Source organism: Bubalus kerabau, chromosome 1 (genome assembly GCF_029407905.1).
Source record: "Bubalus kerabau isolate K-KA32 ecotype Philippines breed swamp buffalo chromosome 1, PCC_UOA_SB_1v2, whole genome shotgun sequence".
Taxonomy (NCBI): domain Eukaryota; kingdom Metazoa; phylum Chordata; class Mammalia; order Artiodactyla; family Bovidae; genus Bubalus; species Bubalus kerabau.
In genome coordinates, this window is record NC_073624.1 from 267990994 (window position 1) to 268005857 (window position 14864).

The 14864-nt window shown below is 41.3% G+C and overlaps 1 long non-coding RNA gene across 1 annotated transcript in view; it reads left to right on the plus strand.

Annotated features, from left to right (window-relative positions):
* The first annotated feature begins 649 nt into the window (after positions 1-649).
* Positions 650-14864, plus strand: part of LOC129640277 (uncharacterized) — a 50976-nt gene continuing 36761 nt past the window's right edge. The window contains exon 1 of the long non-coding RNA XR_008708720.1: positions 650-731. This is a non-coding gene — a long non-coding RNA (uncharacterized LOC129640277). The remainder of the gene's footprint in view (positions 732-14864) is intronic.

Consider the following 14864-nt stretch of genomic DNA (forward strand, 5'->3'; position numbering starts at 1 on the left):
AGGCAGATTCTTTACTGTCTGAGCCACCAGGGAAGCCCCAAATGACAAATAGTAGATGCGATTTAGTCCTATTAAGTCAGTGCACTTTTTCCTTAAAACCTTCCTTAGCACTTCTAGCCTTGTTACTAGCTTGCCTTCTCTTAAGTCATCAGCAAGTGTTTTTTCTTCTCCAGTACATTCACCCACCCACTAAAAGGCTCTATATCCCTTTAGGGGAAGGGCTGAGAAGGTCATCACAGTGTGTAAGGCAGGGTCTTCTTCCTCGGTCCTTGGCCACCTTCTAAGCCATTGGCTTCCTATTCTGGATCTGGAAAGTAGCTCAGGTCTGGAAAATGAGCAAAGGATTGTGGCTTTTTATTAGAGCCATCACTTTTAGTGTCGAGTCCTGCTCCTCCATTCTTGCTTACCTCCCATCCCCCAGTGACGGCCGGAAGGCAGCATGTTGGCGGGCTGGCTATCAATTTTGCAGGTTGGGCACCATTCGCTCTTAACTGTCTCAATTCTCTGAAGGTCCAGTGACCTTGGTTGCCCCTCTGACCTTGCCGATCCTCATGATAATCGTAGCCTCCTGGGTTTGGCCATTGAGCATCGTAACATCTGCCTTCAATTACATCAGAATCCCACCATCTCCCAAGAGATTAACTAGCCCAGTTATGTGAATGGCTTCCTTACCACCATACCTGGTCTGCCGAGGGAGTGCCCTTATCACCAGCACAGTTCTGATGGCCTTGGTGAGTGTACCCTGAGCCCTCCCATGGAGCATGGTTCTGTGCGAGTTTTTCTGGCCTCACATATTTTTCCACTTCTCCAAGCCTATTTCTTTCTCTGTTCTCCTTTAGGACAAGTCAGACATTTCCACTTGCTTGACAGTGGCCATTATTTTTATCAGGCCTCTACAAGCCATACCGGCAGTGAACTGGCCATTCCCTGGGAGACATTGCTAAGATGCTAAATTCTGTGTCCAAAGAAACATCCCCAAATCAATGAATTCTTTCTTGTCCAGTTTTACCTTCTCTTCTACTTGATCAAGTATTCTTAAATCAGTCTTAGGAATTTGCCCTTAGCTCCTGCTGGTAAATACTATTTCTTGCTACTCTTTAGGTATATCGTTTATTTTTGTCTTTTATTGGATCCATTATGTTTCCAGTCAAGTTCTGCTCAGCTTTAACTCTTGTGGTTCTCAGTCTGGTGGATCAAACAGAAGGTTTCTGAGGAGCAGGTAATGCTTTATGAGGGAGGGGTCTCTACAGACTGTTGATCATTTATATAAATCCGTAGGTTTCAGGGACAGCAGCCTCAGGGGCATCCATTCAGATGGTCCTATCTTAAGTGTCCCACATTTCCCCACCAGGAACTTGACTTTTACATAACATACCTGCTTTGGCTGAGCACTCAAACATCTCTTGGTTTTAATAATTAGGTCTTCAGCTTATTGTTCAATTATGTCTGCCCTTCCTCTATCAGAAAAGAGCCTCCTGTGGGTTATTAGAGAGGACATAGTGCTTTCCCTTTTAATCATTAACAGCCCTCAGTCTCTCATTATCCTTCCGTAGTGTGTCAAAAAACTTAGCAGGGATTAGGGTTGGTTTTTTAGAATGCCCATCATTGCACATAGCATATAGCATTCTCCTCCTCTGGGGTATTTCCCCACATTACTATTATTGAAGTTTTAACATTTATGTTGTCACTTTGTGTATTGGGCTGTACCCCACAGGCCTGGAAGCCTTGTAACTGCCCACCTCAGGACTGAAGAAAGAGCTCAGACACAGTACAGAGACATCAGTGATTTACTAGAAATGGAATCTTGCAAGTCCAAAACAAACAGTCCTCCTGGAGAGACATCCCACCGTGCATATAGCCAATGGCAGGCAGGACATGGCAGCTAGCTTCATTACTTGGGGGACAAAGAGGCTACCATTTCTAGGGGGAACTGACCTCAGGTTGGCTCACCAGTTACCAGGGAAACCAGAGGCTGGGGAATGGGCAAGCACATAGGTTGTTATTGATTAAGCCCTGTAGTTAAGTGAACTGGATAGCCATGTGAGTGAAGCAGGGATTGGTCGAGCAGGACATGTGCAGACAGCAAGAGAATAGCCACTGGAATGACCTGCCCAGACCTTGTGTCAACAACGAACTGTGACCCCCTGCTAACCGGGATGGCATCCAATTCAACTGCCAGGTAGGAGGCAACCACCCAAATCTTGATCTTACTGTCTTTATCTAGGTTACTATTGGTACTGCTAGGATTAGTTTGGGTTGCCAAAGAAACAGACACCATGATAGGGTTAAATGTAGAAGAAATTAATGAATTAGAGAAATGCCTGGCCTTCAGCATGGCCTCAATACAAATGTAACAGCTTCTGTGAGAAGCCGCCAGGGCCCTCGGTGAACTAAGGAAGGTATATTCCTTGCGGTCAGAGATCTGAGAGGCATGATCTCATGGCCACCACATATGCCAAATGTTACAAGAAACTGAGTCTGGACATTTTATTTTGGAAGATATGTAGGTGATACTGATTTAGAAACAGTGAATAAGGAAATGAAAAAGTTCAGGTGTAGACAAGCTCCATTTTGGATGACATCAGTATTTCAAGAGTGGTAAATTAGGAGTCATGGAAAAAAATGGAGTGGTCAAAAAAGTCACATTAAAACTAGAAGAAAGTGGCATCTAGTTATTTCTCTACAGCTTTACAACCACAAGTCCACTTTGAATCATCATCCTCTTTCATATGAAAGATTAGCCTCCTTCATGAAAGTGAAAGTCGCTTACTCATGTCCGACTTTTGGTGACCCCATGGACTATACAGTCCATGGAATTCTCCAGGTCAGAATACTGGAGTGGGTAGCTTTTCCCTTCTCCAGGGGATCTTTCCAACCCAGGGATTGAACTCAGGTCTCCCACATTGCAAGCAGATTCTTCACCAGCTGAGCCACAAGAGAAGCCCAAGAATACTGGAGTAGGTAGCCTATCCCAGTCCAGCAGATCTTCCTGACCCAAGAATCAAACTGGAGTCTCCTGCATTGTAGGCAGATTCTTTACCAACTAAGCTATCAGGGAAGGCCTTGCCTCCTCTGTGATGTGTCTACAAATCTATCCTGCCAATGTTTTCTCTTGAGTATAGCCCGAGTGGTTAAAGAACAAATTAGATCATATCCTTCCATCATATCCTTTAGTCTTTGTTTTTAAGGATAAAATCTAAAATTTTAAAAATGACTTGCATGATCATAGCTTCTATCCATAGCTCATCTTCAGCTATGCTTCCTCCCACTAACATATTCCAATCACAATGACTGCCCTTTAGTTCTTTGAATGACTTCCTTGTGCCTTAAAGTCTTTACATACATTGTTGTTTTTGTCTTGAAAGCTTTCTGTTCCTCTTTCATTCCATTCTTCCCCAACCCAAAAGCCAAGGAAGGAAAGAGTGCCAAGAAAATGGTAGCAATCAATTTTGTAAAATGCAGCTAAGATGTCCAGTAATTCATAACTGAGAAATTCCCATTTGGATTATTAATAAAAATGCCACTGGTTAAATTGGTAATAATTAAAATGGCATGGAAGGAGTAGAAGGTACAGTGGCTTAGGCTTAAGGATAAAAAAATAGGTCATAAAGTGAATTATTAGAGACTGCCTTTGAGAAGTCTGATGACACCACCCTTATGGCAGAAAGTGAAGAGGAACTAAAAAGCCTCTTGATGAAAGTAGAGGAGAGTGAAAAAGTTGGCTTAAAGCTAAACATTCAGAAAACGAAGATCATGGCATCTGGTCCCATCACTTCATAGGAAATAGATGGGGAAACAGTGGAAACAGTGTCAGACTTTACTTTTTTGGGCTCCAAAATCACTGCAGATGTTGATTGCAGCCATGAAATTAAAAGACACTTACTCCTTGGAAGGAACGTTATGCCCAACCTAGACAGCATATTCAAAAGCAGAGACATTACTTTGCCAACAAAGGTCTGTCTAGTCAAGGCTATGGTTTTTCCAGTGGTCATGTATGGATGTGAGAGTTGGACTGTGAAGAAGGCTGAGTGCAGAAGAATTGATGCTTTTGAACTGTGGTGTTGGAGAAGACTCTTGAGAGTCCCTTGGACTGCAAGGAGATCCAACCAGTCCATTCTAAAGGAAATCAGTCCTGGGTGTTCTTTGGAAGGACTGATGCTGAAGCTGAAACTCCAATACTTTGGCTACCTCATATGAAGAGTTGACTCATTGGAAAAGACTCTGATGCTGGGAGGGAATGGGGGCAGGAGGAGAAGGGGATAGCAGAAGATGAGATGGCTGGATGGCATCACAGACTCAATGGACATGAGTTTGAGTGAACTCCGGGAATTAGTGATGGACAGGGAGTCCTGGCGTGCTGCAATTCATGGGGTCACAAAGAATCGGACACAGCTGAGTGACTGAATTGGACTGAACTGAACTGAACTTGAGAAGTCTGAGTAGAGAAGGATAGAATACAGTCTAAGTAGGGCATAGGGTCAAGAAAAGTTTGGTTAATTTGTTTGAGATTTGAGAGATTTGGGATAGTCACATATATATTGGAGGAAAAAAAATCCAGGACAAAAGGAAGATATTGAAGACAAATGAGAATAGGATATCATTGATTAACTATAATTCCTGGGAAGTAGGAAGGGATAGGATCTAAAATAAAGATGTAAGGGATTTGCCTTGAAAGAAGGGCATCCACCCTCTCTGTTACCAAATTTGAAAAGAATCAACCCAGGCTTGGCTTTTTTTTCTTGTCTTTTTCCCTCTGATGCAGTGGAATAAGAATCCAATTCTGACATCTATCTAAGAACAAAAGAGCTGATCCAACATACAGTTGGGAAAATCACAACTTTCTGAGGCTGATTTTCTCATTTGTGTGATGGATATTTGCATTTTTTAGGTAATTGATTGCATTGTATTACCTTGCCAGCTCTCCTGATGAAGATCTGTTCTCAATTTTAATGAAGGAGAAATAGTTAAGAGTGAGTCATTCATAGGTCTCTAGGTCAAATAGCAAATTTATAATCTGTGTATGGTACTGAATTTACTGAGAAGCTTCCCTGGTGGCTCAAACCATAGAGTCTGCCTGCAGTGTGGGAGACCTGGGTTTGATCCTCAGGAAGATCCCCTGGAGGAGGGCATGGCAACCCACTCCAGTATTCTTGCCTGGAGAATCCCATGGACAGAGAAGTGTGGCAGGCTACAGTCCATGGGTTGCAAAGTCAGACACATGACTGAGCAACTAACACAAATTTTTAAAGTAGATTTTATTTTTTGGAGTAGTTTTAGGTTCCCAGTAAAATTAAGGAGAAGGTACCAAGATTTCTCACATATTCCTTGCCCTGACACATGCATAGCCTTTTCCATCATCAATATTCCCCACCAGAGTGCTGCATTTGTTACAACTGATGAACCTAAATGACCAAATTATTATCACCCAAAGTCCATAGTTTACAATAGAGTTCACTTTTGCTGGTTACATTCTATGGGTTTGGATAAATGTATAATGACATGTATCCCCAACTAGAGAATCATACAGAATTTTACTGCCCAAAAAATCCTCTGTGCTTAAGTTTATACACTTTGTATACTTCTTGCTGGTACAGTTGTATCCTTCTTAGCTTCATAAAGTCTCTGTCAAGTGTATTGTTCTTGATAATCTCCAAGATTTATGCTGAATATAGTTTGTTTGAATAAAGGGTTTTATTGTTTTTAAAAGTTTGAAAGTCAATGCCTTAATTGATATTATAATTTCTCTCTTGGCATGTACATGCTGAGTAAATGTTATACCCTAATCAGGGCCAGCCCCAGCATACAACAAACACCAAGTTTTGCAGATGGGAAGGGAAGCTCTTTTATCGACTCATCTCATTGGAATTGTCTACTCATTTTTTTTTTTTTTTCTATTTTCCATAAGTGCTTGGAATCTGAGTTCCATGCTTGCCTTGCACTCCCTCTAATGACAGAACTGATGAATTTCACATTTTCCTTGGGTTTCATTTTTTTTTAATGACCTTGCCCCTGTGACTCTTTCTACTTGTCTTAGGGTATAACATTTACTCAGCATGTACATGTCAAGAGAGAAATTATACCAATTAATGCATTGACTTTCAAACTTTTAAAAAACAATAAAACCCTTTATTCAAATAAAATGTCAATGTGTAAAACTGACAGGGTCCTGAGATAACTGTAAAAGAAGGCATGTGAGGGAAGTAAGGATTTGCTCAGACACCTGCTAGAAAGCTTCCAAGATACTTTTAAAGTACCTGCAAGATTTAATGGGATATGAAAATTTCTGTGAAACTCATTGTATATGATTATTTCATCACATGAATTGATGTACAGTGCTCCTAATTAAATAACATTTGTCTTATGAAGGATTTCTCAAGAGAATACAATGGAACTTATTAAAGAAAATTTTAGACAGTTGTAAAATTATTTTAAGGCTGGTAGTTCTTACCATTTAGCCTTTTTCAGTGCTCAAAATGTTACTCTATCCCTTCAAAGAACTTGAGGATCCCTGTGTTTTATTTTTCAATCAGATGGAGAAAATTTGATTTGGAGCAAAGATTGTCTTTTCTTGTTCAGCCATGTGTACAAAGTGGGTACTTCTTAGACATCTGTTGATGATGTTAGTGAGCCTGAATTTGGAGAAGTACAAAGGTTAGGTCAGGGAGTACCTAGCATCTTACAGAACAACAGTGCCAGGGCGGGAGTACGTGTCTCTAGCTCCTGGTCAGGGCTACAGTTCTCGGTTGTGCAAGTTTTGCATTATACAACTCCGTGGAGTGGTATTTCCGTCAGTTGACATGATGCATGTCACTATAACCAATTTTTGGTAGATGGCATTAAAGTGTCTTGAGGGAGGAGGACATTTTTCTAATTTACTCAAAGTCATCTTTTAGATTGGCAGCCTGTTTAGTTATTGATTCATTAAGCTCAGGGGATGGTTTAAACTGATCAAACACTGAAGAGTTCTGAAATGTCAGCCAGATATTGAGAATCATAATTGCAAGTATGTGGAAATACTCCTCCAGTGAGTATCGCATTGGTACCCTGGTGGGAAAGTCTATGTGGGAAACAGACTTTGTGTATATAAGTTTGCATAATGAATGTGTGTGTTGGATATTTGTTGTTTTCTTTGCCTTTTTTCTGCCCTTGGGAATGGCCTTTCCTCATCCCCTGTAGCTCAGTAGGGACAACCAGTGACAAGGTCTTTCTAGCCTGGTCATATGGGTGGGCCTGGGACTTAGAGTGGAAACTTAATGTCCCATCCCCTCAGCTGTAGTGTTTGACTCAAGAGTGAGCCTAATAGCACAAGCCGGGGCAATATAGTCTCTGAGAAAAAAGAGCTTTCTTTTCCCTCTTGGGATGTGTTGACTATGTCCCTCTGTCCTCTGCCTCAGCGAGGAGGGATGAAGTCGATGGACAGAGAAACGTGGATCTGGGAGACTGATGGGGGGCGGTGTCTAAAGCAGGGACTGTTTCACATATGGTGATGCATACGTTTCAGTGCTGCTCTCCCAATTCACCCCCTCCTTCCCTTCCCCCACCACGCCCACAAGTCTGTTCTCTATGTCTGCGTCTCCATCGCCCCGCAGATAGATTCGCCAGCACCATCTTTCTAGATTCCATCCATATACGTTAATATATGATGTTTGTTCTTCTCTTTCTGACTTACTTCACTCTGTATAGTGGGCTCTAGGTTCATCCACCTCATTAGAACTGACTCAAATGCACGTAAAATAGAGAGTGGGAATTTGCTGTATGGTGCAGGGAGCTCAAACTCAGTGCTCTGTGACTACCTAGAGGGGTGGGATGGTGGAAGGGAAGTTCAGGAGGGAGGGGACATATGTATACCTATGGCTGATTCATGTTGATGTATGGCAGAAGCCAACTCAATATTATAAGTGGTTATTCGCCCATTAAAACAAACAAACAAACAACAAAACGAAACAGGGGCTAAGCAAGGATGAACACAAGGCAGTGTTTGAATCCCTGAACTGCCTGAGACCAGGTCCATCTTTAAGTGTTTCAGCCAAGATCCCTCTCCTACTTAAGTCTGCTTGAGTGGGTTTCTTTGACTTACGATTGAAATATGTCTGACTAATACATTTTGGTCATGTATGGATGTGAGAGTTGGACTATGAAGAAAGCTGAGCACTGAAGAATTGATGCATTTGACCTGTGGTGTTGGAGAAGACTCTTGAGAGTTCCCTGGACTGCAAGGAGATCCAACCAGTCCATCCTAAAGGAGATCAGTCCTGGGTGTTCATTGGAAGGACTGATGTTGAAGCTGAAACCCCAATACTTTGGCCACCTGATGCGAAGAGCTGACTCATTTGAAAAGACCCTGATGCTGGGAAAGATTGAGGGTGGGTTCATGTTGATGTATGACAAAACCAATACAATATTATAAAGTAATTAGCCTCCAATTAAAATAAATAAATTTATATTAAAAAAAAGAAGGGGATGACAGAGGATGAGATGGCTGGATGGCATCACTGACTCCATGGACATGAGTTTGAGTGAACTCCGGGAGTTGGTGATGGACAAGGAGTCCTGGCGTGCTGCGGGTCATGGGGTCGCAAAGAGTCGGACATGACTGAGCGACTGAACTGAACTGAACTGAACTGAATACATTTTGGGCTCAGAACAAGAGACCTTATCTGAGGGCGTTGGTCCCACTTCCCTCCTTGTACATGGGCTGCACTTGCCTGGTGATAAGAGACTTGTCCTCTGTAGCAACTGGAGGTGAACTTACACATCCATCCTCCTTCATCCTCCACTTTTGAGATTCTCATAGGACACCTGCCCCTGTCAACAGGTTTTTCTTCAAATAGAGGACAGTGCAAGTTATTAGATAACGGGTTTACTTAGTTATGATGCCTAACACTTTCAAAGACTTATGTTTTTTCCAAAGTCTCTTTGGACACATATTTCTAAAACATTCATTAATGTTCATCTGTAGATGTCATTTTTCCTTGATTTGCCTTTGTCATGGGTTATAAACCACACCATTTGCTAAGTAACAACCTATTTTTAAAAACCCCAATAATGCCAACAATTTGATGCATTATGGTTTTTACTAGTGCTAAAAAATGTCTTAGAATCCAAAAAGTATGATAGTAAATTTTATCCTTAAGTTGTTCACTCTTCAAAATTGAATTCCCAGTAGATCATTTTATTTCTCTCTGTCTTAGGAAACATCTAACAGGGTCCTCTATGATATCACTACTTGAATTAATCCTTTCTAGAGTTGAGTTTTCTTAGTGAATTTCTTTAGTCTTTTGTAAGATAAAGTTAGGTATCTCACAATATAAAGAAGCCCGACATGTACAATGGTGCTTTTTAAGAATGGATGAACTTGAGAATAAATTTTGTCTCTGTCATGAAATACTTGGAGCCTTAGAATGGCACTAGCAGAACTGTAGAGTAATGGACTTTGGATTTGGCTGTACCGATTCAATTCGTCAGGGGCTGAAGTTCTACTGAAGACTTTGGGCAGGCACTTGTTATCATAGCTGAACATTGCAGGGTGGTGCCAAAACAGGAGAGAAGGAAGAAGAAAATTTTTATTTCTTTTTTAATCACAGTATCCCTCTACTCTATTTCCAATCTTTTCATTAAATGAGCTGATACTGCTATGATATATGTGAAAGGGCTCTCTCTAATGTTAGATACCCATTGAAGAGATATTATTCCTTACTTTGATATCATAAGCTCTTCTTTCTCCAATAATTTTCTCTAATTATGACTCGCTGGTCTCATGTAGAGGATAGAGTGTTAGAATCAGAGCTGGGAGGAATAGGTTCAGTCTTGGTTTTTCTGTATTTTACACCTTCTCTCCAAGCTGCAGCAATTTTTTTTTTTTTGGGTTGTTGGTTTTGTTTCATTTGTAAGTTGGGGAAGATTATGACTGCATTCCCTTCAGACAAAATGGAAAAGCATATCTACAAATGCATGACTTTAGACAGAAAGACTTAGAACAATGGGCTTCCCTTGTGGCTCAGCTGGTAAAGAATCCGCCTGCAATATGGGAGACCTGGGTTCAGTCCCTGGGTTGGGAAGCTCCCCTGGAGAAGGGAAAGGCTACCCACTCCAGTATTCTGGCCTGGAGAATTCCATGGACTGTATAGTCCATGGGGTAGCAAAGAATCAGACACGACTGAGCGACTTTCACTTTCTATCACAAATAGACGGAAAAGTGTGATTTTCATTATCAATCATAGAATGACATTCACGTAAGTAGGCATGTACTCACACACACATGCATAAATGCACATACATATGTGTACAATGTCTTTCCAACACATTTTTACCACTGCCTATTCAGAATGACAAGAGAGAGGTAACTTCAGATTTGAAGTAACTCAAGAAGTACTATTATTAAGGCTCTTTTTCGTGTGACAGGAAACTTGATTCAACTTATTTATTTGGCTCATATCATATTGATCAATTGATATCCTGGGATGTTAATACCTGAATAAGTTGGTATTGGGGTGGATTTCTTTAATTACTAAATACCCACCAATCTGGTTTAATAAGAACTATTTAGTGTAGTTGATAAAGTGTCAGAAAACAAGACAATTTTTCATATTTGCCTCTTGCTTTCTTCATATGAAAACCTGCCTGGCCAGTTAACATTCTATAGACCCACTTTATCTTGCAATTTGTTGTGTATCCATTTTAATCAACAGAATCTTCAGTTAGCCTTTAGGAAACATGTGAGAATCAAACAAGGGCACCTCCACTTTGCTTCATTCTCCTTCAAATTTTCAGCCTGTGTTTTCTGATAGTGGAATACATTTGTTAATCACTGCAAATGAAACAATTATGTGTCTCAAATTTATTCTGCAACATCTTTACTCTTTTCTCTCTCTGTCTTTTAACAATAGCTATTAATAAATGCAGGAGACCTGGGTTCGATCCCTGGGTTGGGAAGATCCCCTGGAGAAGGAAATGGCAACCCACTCCAGCATTCTTGCCTTGAAAATCCCATGGAGAGAGGAGCCTAGGAGGCTACAGTCCATGGGGTCGCAAAGAGTCGGACATGACTGAGCAGCTTCATTTTCATTAATAAATTTATGATTATATTTTAATACTTAATGCCTTACATTATCTCACATGATTACTGAGAAGATGGAATTAAATATGTCCTTAGGAAGTGCTGTTGATTTATGTAATCACAGAGTATGGATTGGCAGCAAAAGTGGGCAAATAGGATCAGTTCAGTTCAGTTGCTCAGTTGTGTCCAACTTTGCAACCCCATGGACTGCAGCATGCCAGGCTTCCCTGTCCATCACCAACCCCCCCAGAGCCTACTCAAACTCAAATCCACTGAGTCAGTGATGCCATCCACACATCTCATCCTCTGTCATCCCCTTCTTCTCCTGCCTTCAATCTTTCCAAGCATCAGGGTCTTTTCCAATGAGTCAGTTCTTTGTATCAGGTGGCCAAAGTATTGGAGCTTCAGCTTCAGCACCAGTCCTTCCAGTGAATATTCAGGACTGGTTTCCTTTAGAATTGACTGACTTGATCTCCTTGCAGTCCAAGGGACTCTCAAGAGTCTTCTCCAACACCACAGTTCAAAAGCATCAATTCTTTGGTGCTCAGCTTTGTTTATGGTCCAACTCTCACATCCAAATAGGATAACGGGTCAGAACTGGGAAGAGTGGGAGGGGCTTTATACCTGAGAACTGGGGTCCAGAAAAATTGAGGTTCAGAAGGCAAAGCACAGCATAAAAATGTATTGAAAAGAATGTGAATCATTAAAGATAGATAGGCTTGATTACCTGTATGATCTTGGGCAATTAACCTTTCTTGGTTTAGTCTCAATCATAAAAGGAAATCTCTATATCAGAGTGTTGTCACAAAAATGCAATGAGATAATGCTGAGTAAATTTAAAGTGCTCATAACAAAGTAGGCACTCAGTAACCCCCAGTCTGGTGGCCGCCTCTGCCATGTCCCTCAGGGCCCCACCTCCTAGTGTTTACAACTCTGTTCATTTCCTTTCCACACTTACCTGAGTTGGTTTGGGTGACAATGAAATACAGCAGAAGTGTCACTTCTGAGATTAGGTGACACAAAGATTGCAGTTTTCACTTGAGGTTCTCTGTCTCCCTTTGTATTGCTTGATGTCGGAGAGAACATGTTCTTGCAGCCCCCGCGAGAGTGTGGGGTGGGACTGAGGCTTCTTGCCAACAGTCCTCTGATTAAGCTTGGAAGTAGCCCCAGAAACTGCAGCCCCAGCAGATACTCTGACTGCAGCCTTGTGAAAGACCACAAGTCAGAACCACAGAGCTAAGCTGCTCATGAATTTCTGACCCACCCAGACAGTGAGATAACAAGTACTTTCCTTTAAGCCACTAAATTTGGGTTCATTTGTTTTGCAGCAATCAATCAGTTCAGTTCAGTTCAGTCTCTCAGTCATGTCCGACTCTTTGTGACCCCATGGACTGCAGCACGCCAGGCCTCCCTGTCCATCACCAACTCCCGGAGCTTACTCAAACTCATGCCCATTGAGTCGGTGATGCCACCCAGCCATCTCATCCTCTGTCGTCCCCTTCTCCTCCTGCCTTCAATCTTTCCCAGCATCTGGGTCTTTTCCAATGAGTCAGCTCTTCACATCAGGTGGTCAAAGTATTGGAGTTTCAGCTTCAGTATCAGTCCTTCCAAAGAATATTCAGGACTGATTTCCTTTAGGATTGACTGGTTGGATCTCCTTGCAGTCCAAGGGACCCTCAAGAGTCTTCTCCAACACCATTGTTCAAAAGGTTCAATTCTTTGGCGCTCAGCTTTCTTTATAGTCCAACTCTCATATCCATACATGACTCCTGGAAAAACCATAGTCTTGAGTGGCAATCAATACACACAGCCATTATTTTGAAGATCAGGGAAGTGAGGGTTAAAATCTAAACCAAGTTGGGGCTAGTGGTCAGGGGTGAGAATTTGAAGCAGATTTAGAAGTGAGAAGGAAGTTTAAACACTGGTCTCCTAAGCCTGTTCATACTTTGTTATCTATTGGAGGCTTCTGAGCTGGCACCTCCCAACTGGTGTGTTGTGAATTGGGTACATTGAGATATTGATTCTTCTTAATACTTTGGGTGCTTTGGTGAGGTCTGGGGAGGCTGAGTTCTTGGAGCTTGTCATGTCTGGTCACGAGAAAGCTTCTTTCTTTACAACTGTGTCATAATATTATTTTCTAGACATGCTGGCATGTGAAACAGTTGGACAGCACTGACATTTGTAAGATTGGACATTTATAAGACTGGCATATTTGTTTTGGCTACAGAGATATGAGATCAATAACTTCATATAAAACATGAATTGTGAACGTTGGACTAAGTCAGAATCAGAATCCTATGGTCCCCTAAGGTCTATAAATGAGTATTCAAAGATTCCATAAACAACACGAAATTTTATTGCGCATGGGTCTGCTGCTGTGCTTTCGTGTTTATGTAGTGAATATTTTTTTCAGAGAACAAGTTCTATTCCTTTTAGCAGATTTTCAAATAAGTCTATAAACCAAAAGAGATGAAGGGCCACCAGACTACATGCTTAAGAAGGCTCTCCCCAGCTCTTAAAATTTCAGAATTCTGGATCTAATGGGATTGGGCTATAGAAGATCACTTTCTGATTCAAGGTCAGACAGACCAGCTATAAAATTCAAGGTGGACCCTTTGGGTCCAATTTTGAGGCTTGCTATATTTTCTCAGAGTGTAGGGTTAAGCATGTGAGCTCTGGATCTCCACTGCATGGATGTGACTTAGTGGGCTTGGTCAAGTGATGCTCGCCCTGTGCCTCTGTTTCCTCAATTATACTAGCAAGTTTATCCACTGCATGGGGTTGATGTGATGACTACATGAGCTATACCATGTAGGGTGCTTAGAACTGTGCCTGCCTGGCACATTTTCGGTGCTCAATAATGTTTGTAATGGTTATCACTGTTGCTCTTGTTCTCTCGATGCAAACGTCTTCCTAGCAGTTGGAATGCTTGAAATCAGACGTGGTTTAAGTCTTCCTGCCTTCACAGCAGGACTGGGCCACTGTGGCCCAGGGCTGGGACTCTGCTGTCTCTTTCCCCTTCTATTTTTCCCCTAGAAGGTGAGAAGGCCTTGGGTAGTTATTTGTTCATTGGGTCCAGACTTGGCGAGAACAGGCAGAGGTTGCTGTTGACCTCAACCAGTCTCAGATTCTTCTTTGTAAAACCAAAGGGTTGGGCTACATGACTTTTAAGGTCTCTTTCAGTTAGAGTAATCTGTGAATTACTGATACTAGAGGGAATGCACAGGTAAGCAGCATTAGCAGTGAAGTGGAGTGATGGATAACCAGTACCATTGCCTTTTCAAGTTTAAAAAAGTGTTCTGAACATTTAGATGAAAACTTGGCTTCCAATGCTATCTAGGTGTATATTGAATATAAAGCAAATCTAGCTTCTGGAAAAATGAGAATTTTCTTAGTAATTATAAAAACTTTTACTAGATTTCGATACAAAATTCCATGTTCTATATATCATGAGGATTACCTATCTATATCTATGCCTCCATATGCATATATAATTATGTACAGCTCCCATGTTAAGAAAATCTGAAGCATTATACATGAACAAATTTAGTTTTCTGGAACATTAATAATATAAAAATTAATGTTTTCACCCAATGGTCTTCCTTTCCATGTATTTTTTTTTTTTCAGAAAGTAAAGCAACTACTGTGGAAATGAAAGACTCAAATTTCTGAAAATGTGGCAGAAGCACTAAATAAAGTTTTAGGAAGGCAATCAAAGGTTTCTAAGTATTAAGTAGATAACTTCCCCTTCCCTCTTGTATTACCGTGGTTTAAGAAAATCGTGCCACGAAACCGCCAGCAGAGGTCC